Below are 10,567 nucleotides of genomic sequence, written 5' to 3' on the forward strand. Positions count from 1 at the left end.
TCATACTAGACTTCTACATCTTTTATGAGAAGAGCCCCAAAAACACGGGGAGTAGAGGGGTGACAAACACCATGGCATAGTAAAGATGTGTATGGCAACCAGTGGCCAACACCATATTGATTAGGGGAACCAAAGCATTTCCTCTAAAACCAGGAGCAAAATACAGCTGTCCTGCTCACCCTAGTTCCATGTCATACTTGGATTCTTAGAGCCCTTATGTAATAGGAAAAAAAAATAAGAGAGATATAGACCAGAAAAGAAAAACCCAGATTGTTCCTATTGGCAAAATATGTAATTCTGTTCTTTTAAAACTTTAAAGACTTCCACTGTAAGTATATCAGTCTGATATTTTCAGTAAAAAGCTAGAAAAATAATAAGTTGCCCTATAAAACCCAGTAGCCTTCCTATGCACCAGTAAGGTACATAGTGAGAAAGAATTCAGGACAACACTCCTATTCATGAAGCCTAAAACCGAGAATAAAATTCCAAGGACTAAACCTGATCAAGAGAGTACAACACCAGCACATTAAATTAGAGTAAAATCTGCAAAACATCAAAAAACAAACAAATTGAAAAACACAGTAGAAGCTGCAAATATCATAGATCAGCAAAACTTGGTATTGTTAAAATGTCCAGAGTACCTGCAACACAATCCCTGAATGCCACGTAAAACTAACCAAAGTTCCAATCTGAGTCTTCATAGAATTGGAAAAACCAAAAAACTTAAGTTCTAGTGGGAGCAAAGTTCTGCTCTGAAATAGCCAAAACAATCATAAGAAAAACAAAACAAAACAAAACACCCAACCAGACCTCATTTCCTGATTTTAAATTACCTTACACACCCATAGGAAAAAAAAATTAACTCACTATTGCACTCACCCTCAAACACATACAGGGATTAATGGAACGGAATAAAGTGCCCAGAAATAACTCCACACAGCTACAAGCCATAAAGGCATCAAAAATACACAGTATGAAAAGCCTCTTTAGCAAGTGGTGTTGTGAAAACTAGAAGTCCATGTGTCCATGTCTGCAAATAAACCTCACCTTGTACAAAAGTCAGTTGGTATTATTAGATCCCTTAACGTAAGGCAGACATTTTTTTTAAGTTGCCAAAGGAGAACGAGGATAAAACAAGTGCAGAAAATAATCACGAAAACAGACAAATGGCATTGCACGAAGTCAAATGGCATCTGCAGAACAAAGACTATCAGAGTAAAGAGATAAAATGTAGAATGAAAAAATATCTACTAGCTATGCCCATGAAAGCAGACTAAGATCCAGAATATATAAAGAGCTGAAAATATTAAACATAAGAAAGGCAAACAGCTCAACAAGGAAAGAAATACAAACGTCCAATACATGAAGAAATAGTCCAGCATCTTTAGCTATGAGAGAAATATAAAATATTCATTAATATTCCATCATACTCCAGTCATAACAAAAACAAATGTTGGGGGGATATAAACGAGGCCTCATGCAGTGTTGGAGCAAATTAAGTTAATCCAGCCATTATGCAAATAAGTATGGGAATTCTTCAACATGCTAAAAATTGAACTATCTTATGATCCAGCTGTATCACTGTTCAGTGTATGGCCACAGGACTCTAAATCAACATACCATAGAGACCCTGTGCATCATGCTTAGTATATTAGTCACAATAGTCAATTTGTGGAATCTGCCTAAGTGTCCATCACTGGTTTAATGGATAAAAAATATAGTTGACATACAGGTTTTATTTGGACACAAATAAAACAAGTATGGTTGTAAAATTGGAGATCTCCATGTCAAATGAAAAGGCCAATGTCAAACAAATATCATATCTTCTCTCATTTGTAGAATCCAGATCTTTGTAAAAGATATGAAAGTATAAAATATGTACTACTTGGGAAGAATTCTGGAGATACAGAGTGCTGTAAAGGGACAAGAAAGGGAAAAAACATGGCTAAAGAACATTAAATGCATATATGACATGATTATTGGGTACAACTAATACATTCTAACAATTTTAAACTCCTAAGCAACATATATATTCACTGCCTGTCATTCTGACACTGTATTATCATCTTGGACCCATGTCTGTCCATTCCCTTTCCATTGATCTCCTCCTTTCTGCTAATCATGCTCACTGCTTAGGCCCTCAACCTCCTCAGGAGTTGTTTGAGTGCCTATTTGTGTTTCACACCCATCATGATGTCCTTGTGGACGCAATGCTGAAGACAGTTGACAAAAGCAGACAGCCTAAAGATTCAAGTGTAGACACTGCCAAACATTGATCTGTTGCCAAGGACTCGTCACACACTTCCCAGCGTCCTCTCTCCATGTGCAGGGGCAACGATTTTAAGAGTAAGTGAGCATTAACTCTATAAGAAAACATAGATGATGAGAATTTAGAAGACGTTGGCAGCTAGAGCAACTTTATTTAATGCCAGAGAAGTGGCATCTGGAGTTCTTGCTACACTGTGATCAGGTTACAGGACCTAGTCATTCAATGACCAGCGTTCAGGAGAACTTGGATTACATACTCCAAGCTGGATCCTTTGGTAGCTAAGGATAAGGGAGGAGCAAGTGATTACATTGGGAATGGAATGACAGACTTAGCTTTTCCCTGAGACAAGCTGTTTGGGCAAGTGCAGGGTGTGTTTCCTCTCTTTGCAAAGCAGGGTTAGCGGTCACATGCCTGTCTTCTGCAGTCCCCAAATAGTGGACGTCCTTAGTCTTGCAGCTCAGTTTAGGGTCTTGGTTTTGGTGTCAGAGCTGTTCTTTAGTAATTTTTTTGTAGCTGCCTGCGGCCACACTAACTGGGTTCCTGAGTGGGAGGCTGGAGCTGTATGAAATAATGGAGGCCAAGACATGTTTCTGTTCAAGGCCCCAAAGTTTACTAAGGGTCTGTGCTTATAAAGAGGGGAGGCCCGTCCTCCACCAATCCATTCTTGGTGCCTGTCGCCAGCCTGTAGGTGATCTGCTGGATGCAGTCTCCGAAATAATCTCAAGGGCCACTCAGCAGGTAGCAGAGTCTCTCGGAGAAGAGCAGTGGCAGGTGACAGAACAATAGAGCCATCTAGGTCGGAAGGCTACAGCCCAGGTGGCTCCACCTCAGTAGCGACAAGGTCTGCACCAGCCTGCTTCAGGCTGTGGGAGGCTACAATTTTTCTTGAATTTTATGCCGTAGTTATCTGGATACAGTGCAGTAGAGACCGCTGCATTTCCGGACTTTGGAGCCTGAATGACTTGAAGTCTATTTCTCAATTGTTAAGAGGGCAGTCTACAAGATACTCGGTAGAACACTGCTGAGAGGACTCCAATGAGTAGCCAGCACAAGTTAAGGTCAAGGGATGTAGAAAATACTCTGGAAATAGTGTCGATTTGTTTTCAAGGTCTGGTCATTTATTTGTCACTTTTGTTGCCTGGATCTAGACTTAGAAGAAGCGGCTCTCGTTGAGGACAGCCCTTGTTTCTTGGTGATCTGTTCCTAGCCGGTTTTTCCCTTTGGCTTCCTTCATTTGAAGCCTCCTCCTTGTGTTGTCTCAGTGTGTTGCTTCTTTAGCAAAATGTATCACCATTCACATAACAAGGTATGTGGAAAAACAGAACACTGAATCTTGGGTACTTGGGTCCTGGGCTCTCTGACACTGTATTGGCAGTCATTAACTTTAGAGAAAATGAAAAGCTCTCAAACTATGCTAGCTCTTTTGGCTCCAACCGTGAGGCACAGTAGTATTTGTCAGCTCATGTATATCCTTCCCTTTTTTAAAAAAGAATAGCCTAGCTGAGAACACTCAGATTGGCATCCACAACATGTCTACAAACAAACTCATGTTTCCTCTCTCCTGTTCCCCTCAGTCTATAACAGGAATGTCCCTTACTTAACAACAGGCACACTCTGCCATGGGTCAAGATACCTTGCTTCATGGGAAAACCTTGTTTGTTGTTTCCACCAATGATTTGGACCACATCACCCTTCTTCACTCAGACCACCAGCAGCTACTTTTGTGGCCAATCGCTTCTCACAGAAAATGCAAAGGTTATATTCATCGTCCACTTTAGTGAGTTTTTGACAGCCAGGGACTGGGAAGGAGATACCCCGCTCCAGCATGACATGGCTGACCACCGAGGCACTGCCTTGAAAAAAAAAGCAGGTCAATGGATTTAAAGTAGTTCTTCATCGAGGTTCCAAAGGGAGAGTTTTTAGAATTAAAACTGTCTTGCTATGTGCAGTACATGATCTTGTATTCAAATGCCCTGGTCTTTGATGGTTCTCTATGACTGCATTTTACATATGCTTTGTATTTCACAGTGTACCTATTTAAAATGTTTAATAATCCTAGGCATGGTTTTTTAGGCCTTAATCCCAGCAGCCAGGAGGCAGATACAGGCAGATCTCTGTGACTTTGAGGCTAGCCTGGGCTATATAGTTAGATTCAGGTAAGTTAAGAGAGACTCTGTCTCAATTAAATAGATGTATATATGGGATAGAAGTTTCTAAAATAGAAGTGATATAAGTGATGTGCAGGGAAGTCCATTTTAGTCACAAGTCTCAAAATCTCCATATATGTTCAAATTCAGAATTCTGCCAAATGGTATCTCTCTAACCACTTAAATGTTATATCTTTTGAATAATATTTATAATAATTACATTGTTCTGGTTGTGTTAGTTTTCTATTTATATGTACATCAGTTTATTAAATTTAAAGTGTTCATATAACTTATCAGGATTGTCACTTTTATAGAAGAGCCATAGTTAATATTCTTCTAGTATTCAGAGTAAACCTAGAGTATCAATTATGCAGTGTCAGCACTCAATAAAAATGTATTGATTTAGGAATAATGAGTCAGGTACATATTAAGCTACATAAAGGTTGGAGAGAAAGTAACACTGGGAGGTAATAAACGAGGAAGAGGGATTGAAAGAGACCCCTAAGCCTGAATGTTCTGGAAAATTCTGCAATGCAATAACTTTGACAAGTATGTCGAGGCATGATTGCTTGCAGAACACTGCAATGTGTGTGTGTGTGTGTGTGTGTGTGTGTGTGTGTGTGTGTGTGTGTGTGTGATTCAGGGTAGCCCAGAGCTACAGCAGGCTGATTTAATTTGTTTCGTTAGCAGTGGCACAGACTATAAAATATGCATGATCATATTCTAAATATGTATGCCTGGAGTAAATAAATAATTTATTATATAGGCTATAAATTATTTACCAATCCATTCTAAATATATACACTATTTGCATTTTATTGAAAATAAGGGTGGTAGAATGATGCTCTCTTAGGATTTCAAAACAAAACAAAAATCAAAGGAAAACAGGCTACAGTGCAGTGTTCTCTGCACGAGAGAATAAACTGGAATGACAAAGCCAGGAACATACTGAAGAAAGAAGAAAATTGGCCTGCCTGTTAGAAAATAGCTATTTCACCCAAATGCTCAAGTGTGAATTAATCTGGATTTTTTTTTTTAAAGTCTGTGAACTAAGCCTTTGGATTATAAAGCTAGGCAGCATAGACAAAACCTTTTTTAAAAACCCTTCAATTTTTTTTTTTTAACGCTTGTTGGCTCTTCAAAGAAATAGATAAGATAATACCCTGTTTGGATTGAATGCTCAAGAAAACATTGTTATGTAGCTGGCTTGTTCTTTGGAACAACTCTGCCATTTCCAAATCTTCAGCAACATCTGGGAAGAAGGCTTATTTCAGAATACACTCGCCTCTTCTTAAGCACATCATGAGCCGACTGGTTAAATGCCTCAGACTCACTCCTTGGAGAGGAAAATTCTGACTCGGAGCCATGGCGTTACATCTGTTCCCAGCATCAAGCACAGAGCCATGGCATCTTGCCTCCCACATACAGACTTTCTTCCCTTTGTGTGGATTGTGAAAGGGATCCACTGCCCAGAGCTCTCAATTCCTTCCTTGAAAAACAGCATAACATTCATTTAGGAAGCATTATTTCTTTCTAATGCCCCCCAGAACTCATTTCTCTGCATGCAAGCAGAGGCATGGCCCTAGAGCAAGACACACCAGGTTTCCTTCTTACTTTTTCTGAGAGTCATGAACAAATTTACCTTGCTATACTTTAGTCCCGTATATCCAAGATGATGCCAATATTACATACCTCATGAGTTTTTTTTTTTTTTTAGAAGGATGAAACAGTATTCATTAAGCTCTCAGAGAAGGACCCCTTTACATAGTGATTCTATAAACTTCATGTTTGGTTATTGGCATCAATACATATTACCTTATTGCATTGTAGCTCTCAAGAAAGGGACTTTCCTAGTTTATTTTTGAAACCGGCTCTACCTCATCAGATGGTAGACGTTTATTGAACAAAAGGATAGATACAGGTAAGTAACCATAGGTTCTGGTGCCGTTCAGCTTAGCAGGTTGCAACCTTCCCAGGGAATGTTCAGGTTAACCTAGCCTGCAGCGCTCTCATACATTAACACTTTTCTTGTGATTCTAACGCATTAAATGTGTTTTCCAGAACTTTTAGGTTGAAAATGGGGCGTTGTTAGTGGAAGGTGGAGGCACTTGTGTTTACACGGGCAAGAATAACGAAACACTGTAGCCACAGGAATGGAGCTCACAATACAATGGGTTTGGCTTCCTCTTGCTCTGATCTCTGTACTTTTTACTCATCTCCATACAACACAGAGGGTCTCTGCCTTCATGTTGCACTTCATAGTCTCTAATGATATATTTTTCTCTGTTTCTCCATCTGTGGTACTCTAATATATATTTTTTCAATTTTTTATTAGATATTTTCTTTATTTACATTTCAAATGCTACCTGGAAAGTTCCCTATAGCCTCCCCCAGCCCTGCTCCCCTACCCACCCACTCCCACTTCTTGGCCCTGGCGTTCCCCTGTACTGGGGCATATAAAGTTTGCAAGACCAAGGGGCCTCTCTTCCCAATGATGGCCGACCAGGCAGGCCATCTTCTGCTACTTATGCAGCTAGAGACACGAGCTCTGGGGGGTACAGGTTAGTTCATATTGTTGTTTGTGGTACTCTCTAATAGCACCGAGTAGAGGGTCAATAATTCATTGCCAAACCTGATAAGAATTTAAATTATTTCTCCCCACTTTGTAGTTTAAAAGATGTTTCTGATCTCTCTATGTCATCAATTGAGACATTAAACTTAGTAGCTATAATAATGGTGCCCGGCCTTGCTCATCTTCTGTTTTGTTCCCACAAATCTTTCCTTGTAGAGTCAGTCCTTGGCTTTCCTCACCCTGTTGCCCAGTGCTTGAATCATGTGTGTCTGTCTGGCCAAGGGTCCCATGGGCCCCAGATTCTCTCTTCATGTCGCCTTGTTGATTGTTCTGAGACGTACATGCTTTGTTCGCTGTAATCTTCCATTACAGTGTCCATGACAGAGAGTTTGGGGTGGATTTCACAGTAAGGTTCCTAAGAAGCAAACGAGAGTGGGCCGCATTTAGAAAAGGGATCGGGAGTAGATGCATTGGTGATCAAAGCATTACACATCGAGGTGACCAAAATTCCTTTGAGGAAATATCATGATTCTGGCTAAGCAGCCGTTCTCTCATGAAATGTAGTACAGTAAGTGAAGAATTGTTTATTTTTTGTTAGGGCTCTGTCCCATGTCTCCACTCATCCCTTAATATCCAGCTCAAACACTCTTCTTCAATTTCTTTTCCTGTCTTTCTCCCTTCCTTCCTTATACATTGAATACCCTTCTCTGGGGCCCATTCCTATTTAGCTGTATGGGTACCCTACAAATAGAATACTAGATAGATAGATAGATAGATAGATAGATAGATAGATAGATAGATCCCTCAACATATTGTACGATTTCTGCTCATTCATGCTGTAAACACACTGATGGGTTTTCTTAAACACCACTGGCTAACATGGCACTCAGCTCTGTAGTTTCTGAGTTAAGCCTTTCTTGAAAGGATTATGGCCATGATCCATTTGTTGCAGCATTGAAGACTAGAACCCATGATCCACACAAAGGTCTTTTGTGTCTTTGGTGTTCTTCTCTGTGATCCCATGGCCAGTGGCATTGTTTGCCTGTAGAGAATATAAGTTACTAATAGTGTAAGCTGTTCTAGCACACGAAGCATCAGGAACTCTCGGGGACTTCACAGAAAGGTGTCTGACACGGGGCAAGGCCACAGGGTTCTACTAAGCTTTTCATCTCCAGTTGCCAGAACCTAACTACCTTGTGGGACTTCTATTTTGGTTGTCATTGTGAATCTGAATCTCCAGTGTTGGCAAGAGGTGGGTGAGCAAGAAAAATGTGTGATATCTTACTGCATCTTTGGCAGTCACTCCGAGCTTTGGAAATCCTAGACCATCCCCGTATTCTTTGCACAGTGGCAAAGTTTCAAATGTTTTAGCTATGGAAAAAAATGGGTTCAGTTGTTAGCGTCTAGGAGCTAGCATATGTGTGTTCCACACTCTGCTGCTAACTAGGGGAAGATAATGCTCTGAAATAAAAATTCTAGAAGCTTGTCAGGTTCCTTCAAGCCATAGGCAAATTCTTGAAAATGGGGAGGTGACAGAGACATGGGGGTATTTTTCTCAAGGTTACATAGTATTCAGTAATCAAAAGAGAAGGAAACAGATTCATGTCCCATTTCTAGGCTAGTCTTTGTTCTTAATAGCACCATTGTCTCTTCTAGTCTTTAGAAGAGAACTTGGCTTAGAATGGCCAAAGGCCTGGGGTTTCTTGTTACAGACTAGGGAGGCACAATTCCACAAGGACTGGTATGTAGCCTTGGGTAACTATAACATCCCCCTCTCCGAAGCCTTAGTTTCCTTGTTTTTAAAGCAAGACTGGCAGCAGCTGTTGTGTGGTTAGATGACATCATGTAGGCACAGTGTGTGGCACAAGGGCTGGCCTTAAATGATGCTCAGTGATCAGGAATAGTCATTACGATCAAGCATGTTGCCCATATCTGCTCCCATTGCAGCTTCAGAGATGTTCCCAGCAGACACTCGACACAGCAATCCACTGGCCATGGAGCATTCTAGCAAGATAGAGTTGAAAAAGATTTGAGAATAAATCTATTATGTAAGGAAACCAGTAAATTCCCATGAAGCCTAATTATTCACACTGTTTATTAATAGCTCTGTTCCAGCCCCTCTCCCTCAGCAGCAAGTTAGGATCTGACTTGAGATAGCACTCGGGATGAAGGAGGCCTCGGCATTTCTACGGGAGAGAGATTCCGCATAATGCAACCTGGCATCCGAGGGGAGCCTGGATGCCTGCCTGCTCTCTGCATCCCTTTGTATTTCCCATCATAGGCCTTAACAGCCTTCATTAGGATTTGGGTCCTCTTTACTGCATGTATAAATAAAATCTGACAAAAGTGTGAGTAAATCCTTTAGTGGTGAAGGCCGATAGAAGAGGGCAAAAAAATTAATTTTATGCATGAAGAATCTTATTAAGTAGCTCCACGGAAACAAAAGGAACTGGCATCAGAGACTTGTGGATGCTGGCTTCTTCAGTCTGTGTGCCCCACAGTCTTGCCCCAGAACTGTTAGTCCACCAACACACCCCTAGTGCTGGCTGTTGGCTCTGAAGGTCACAGAGGATGCCCAGGCTGCACCTTGTAGAGTGGCTCAGGTTCTCCCAGAAGCCAAAGTCCAGATCCAGTGGGGGTTTCTTTCTTTCTCTCCGGGTCTCTGGACAGCACACTGGAAAGGACTTCGAAACTCCCCGAGCCAGCTGCATTGCTACAGCTGAGCAGACAACCCTTTGGGATACCCCACTCCCTCTCTGAAAAAACTTATGCTGCTAATTTTAACCATCTAGGGTGCTATACACCCGGGAGGAAGAGATGGAGGACGGGGTGTGGTAGAGGGAGAGCAGAAGAAGTGAAATGGGGGTGGGGGGCCTCTACTAGAGCCAGGATCCATCTATAGGAAGCAAAGAATACATAGTTGTCTCAGAAGCTCTGTCAGTGAGGGCCAGGTTTTCATGGCTGATTCTGCTTCACTCTTGATTGACTGGTACCATGTCAAATCAGCGCACGTCCCCCATGTGCTTTTGATTCATATACAGTAGAATTAATGACCCATTATATGTGGTGTGTTTCCTGTCTCAGAAAGGATGCTGTTGACATAAAGGCTTGTAGACTTGTTGCCTTTGGCCATCATCCTTGCAGCCTGTGCCACCCATTAATACATAATTGGGTTTCTCTAGATGGAAAGTCATTCATTCCTGCTTCCTTGTGGTTTTGGTATAAAGATTACTTCAAACAGAAATAACGTATTACAGATTATTGTAACTGTCCAACTCTACAAGTATAACACATCTGGAGCACGCTGCTGAAGTCTATAGAGAAAAAAAGTTTCAATAAATAATCCTCCTCCTCTTTTCTACCACTGGAGGATGACTCCTCTGGAACAGACAACCCAATACCACGAGCTCTGCAGTGGCTGTCAGAGAAAACAAGCGACACAATAGAAGTAGAAAGGTCAGGTAAGCAAGAGGAAGCGTTTCTTCAATAACAGTCCATTTTTATTTATAGAACCATTCTGTAGTGGTTTCGTAGGAAATCCTCTGTTAAAAGGTAAGAAGATGCAGAGCCCACTAACAT

At 41.1% G+C, this 10,567-nt stretch overlaps 1 pseudogene; it reads right to left on the bottom strand.

The window, feature by feature from the left end:
- Nucleotides 1-3,394: 3,394 nt before the first annotated feature.
- Nucleotides 3,395-8,984, bottom strand: Gm49865 (annotated as a pseudogene).
- Between the last annotated feature and the right edge of the window lie 1,583 nt (nucleotides 8,985-10,567).

Source organism: Mus musculus, chromosome 17 (assembly GCF_000001635.26).
Source record: "Mus musculus strain C57BL/6J chromosome 17, GRCm38.p6 C57BL/6J".
Taxonomy (NCBI): Eukaryota; Metazoa; Chordata; class Mammalia; order Rodentia; family Muridae; genus Mus; species Mus musculus.